Genomic DNA, 3,045 nt, shown 5'->3' on the forward strand with positions numbered 1-3,045 from the left:
TTGGACTCGTATGCTAAGGTCGTGCATTAAATAAAAGGAAAAGGATTAGTATACGATCGATAAATAATGTTAAACATGTAAGAATACAAATTCAAAAAAAAAAAAAAAACAGGTCAGTAGGTTACATATATATTGCGTATATTTAAGTATATCTCATGTATACACATTCATAAGGATGTATAGAAGGTTAATATTGGAAAGCTTTCGCCCCCGTCTTCCCGATGTTGCACAAGTTCCAAGGAATTTCACGAATCCCATGTCACGACCCAGCTAGGGGCCGCGACGGGTACCCGGGGCTAACCACCGAGCACCGCTCGTTCTGTCGCTCATCTTACTCATTTTATACCCTTTTTATCATCTTTATACTCGTAGCGTAGGAAAATCATATCTCGTAAGGAAACATAAAATACTTTCATGTACATGTGCCCTCGGGCTAGCAAAATAATAATAATAATAATATATATATATATATATATATATATATATACATACAGCAGCAATCTCGTGAGACCATCTAACCCGCACTGCGTACATACGAGCCTCTACTGGAGTACTGAACATAGGGACGGGACAAGACCCCGTCGTGCCCAGAAAAATACATATACACAAAAGAATAGTCATAAGCACCTCCGGGACAATGGAGGGCTTCCAATCAGCTGACAGCTACTACGGATCTGGATCGAGCTCTCCTCCCTGTCTACCTGTGGGCATGAGCATAGCATCCAAAGAAAACGAACGTCAGTACGAATATTGTACTGAGTATGAGAGGCATAAACAATGAAGTAAGACAATGATATAAGGAAGATAATCATATGGAACATCAGAATCTAACTGCCAAGTGTTGACACCTAATTTTGGCTCGACGTGCTTAAAATTAACGTTTTGGGGGCCCCTGATTCGTTAAAGAGCACGAAATACATTTTTTACACATTTTTACACTTTTTCAACAATTTATTGATGATTATCCTTATTTTAGGAATTTTCTCAATTTATTGTCATTTTTTCAAGAATCATTATTTTGCACATGTACAGCGTAATACTACCATTTTTTATGAAATTAATTATTGTTTCTCAATTTCATAGCAATACATTTTCATATCATAGACATTAATGTTTATATTTTATACTTGCGTTATTATTTATACATGTATTAATTAACTATATTTTAGTACAGTCTAACAGTGCACAGAAAATCGGAGTAATTAATTTTTTAACGCAGAGTAAAATCGGATCAAGTCAAGGTTTCATCATTTTTTTTAAAAAGGGATTAAGGTAAGCATTGAGGAGACAAAAGGGTGCAATCTTCTATTCTTTGGACAAAACAGGGGCCATTTTGCATTATAAGAAAAGGGAGGGGGTATTCATCTTCTACATATATTTACACAAACACACACTTACACAGGAGATATTTTTTATTTTCAGATTCTGTTTTCCTTCTTCTCTCCCCTAAACCCTAAACATTTTCTTTCTCCCCCACTTTTCTCTTAGCCGCCGCCGCCATCGGAGATCCAGCGACGCACCCCAAACAACCCCTGCACCTCCTTTTTCGTCTCCCTCTACTCCCTCCGCCAGCCTCCTCCTCTTTCCTTTCTTTTTTTTCTCCTTCACCGACGAGCAGCCAGCAACAGCCACCACCCACCAGTCGCTGCTCCCGTCCCCTTTCCCTTGTTCTTCAAGCTTCAAAAAATGAAAACAAAACCAACCAGTAGCCCTTTCATCTTCTTCACAGCTCCGGTGGACCCAGCAGCCACCACGCCACCAAACCACAAACCCGCTGCCCCACAACTTCATCTTCCACCATCTTCTCCGATGACGAGCTCGCTGGAGTTCTAGACCAACACCACCAGCCCTTTGCTCCCTCCGTTCTCATCACCAAAAGCCTCCACTACGACACACCCTTATGCCCTCATTTTTTTTTTCTCCGTCACAGGCCCAACGCCACCACCAGTGATGTAAGGATATATTTGCTACTCTTGATGGGACTTTATCAAATTTCTATCTAATGATTATTTATCCACCAAGATCTCTGAGGCCTTATTTTTAAATTGTTTTCTTTTTAAAATATAAGGTTATATTGTTAGTGTGGCCCCATTTATGGGGCAAGTGCTTTCAAATTCTGATGAATTTTTGCCCAAGAAATAGTTAGTACTTATAAGTAAATATGATACATGCTTCGTCTCTTTCAATTTAGGTGTTTTAAATGTATACTATATCAAGTATCTTTTTTTTTTATTTTGAACAGATTTAATAAGAAATTAGGACTCTAATCCGTAAAATGGTTAATGTAAAAGCTACTTAGATAGTAAATAGTTCATTCTAATTTTTTTTTATTCGCATATTACTCATGAGTTACAAGGGAATTGATTACACTCTAAGTTCTAGTGTGAAAATTACAAATACTTGCCTTGATTCTTGTATCCTATACTCTTAATTTAGTACTACAACAGTAACATATCAACATAGTACACTCTTTACCTAGTATTATATGAATAATTATGAATAATTATGCTCTGCATCAGAATCCGACAAACACTTAAAAGAGTGTCTTTGTACTGCAGCTACAATTAATCGAATAGTTATTGGCCGATGAAGAAATTTCCGTCGATTTCCAAGGCCTTCCATGTACAAAGACGGATTTTTATTTTAAGTTTATTTATTATTTTTTAATTCATTCGATAATTATTTATTTTCTTACTAACATTTTTTATTAAGTCTCATGCAGGTATCTGAAGTTATTTTTTGGAAGATGGCACTCAAAGAAGTTCAAATAGCTTCTTAAATTCTTTGTTTATATATATATATATATATATATATATATATATATATATATATATATATATATATATATATATATATTTTACATTCTTAAATTATGCAAGCATAAAATATAGTGAAACTTTACTTTTTAGGGTGTAGGCTAGTGGTATTTATTTATGATCTGCTTAGGTGATTTAAATTTTATGTGTTTTAGATAAATTAATATTAGACAGTTATTATTTTTGTAGTTAATATTCTGATAGTTATCATGTTTCGCTAGAGTTTTAA

General features: G+C 35.1%; 1 non-coding gene across 1 annotated transcript; it reads left to right on the forward strand.

Moving 5' to 3' along the window:
* Positions 1-1,942: 1,942 nt before the first annotated feature.
* Positions 1,943-2,034, forward strand: LOC132612388 (small nucleolar RNA SNORD24). Its single transcript, XR_009571755.1, has one exon. It is a non-coding gene; the product is annotated as a small nucleolar RNA SNORD24 (small nucleolar RNA).
* The last annotated feature ends 1,011 nt before the right edge of the window (positions 2,035-3,045 follow it).

Source organism: Lycium barbarum, chromosome 9 (genome assembly GCF_019175385.1).
Source record: "Lycium barbarum isolate Lr01 chromosome 9, ASM1917538v2, whole genome shotgun sequence".
NCBI classification, from domain to species: Eukaryota; Viridiplantae; Streptophyta; class Magnoliopsida; order Solanales; family Solanaceae; genus Lycium; species Lycium barbarum.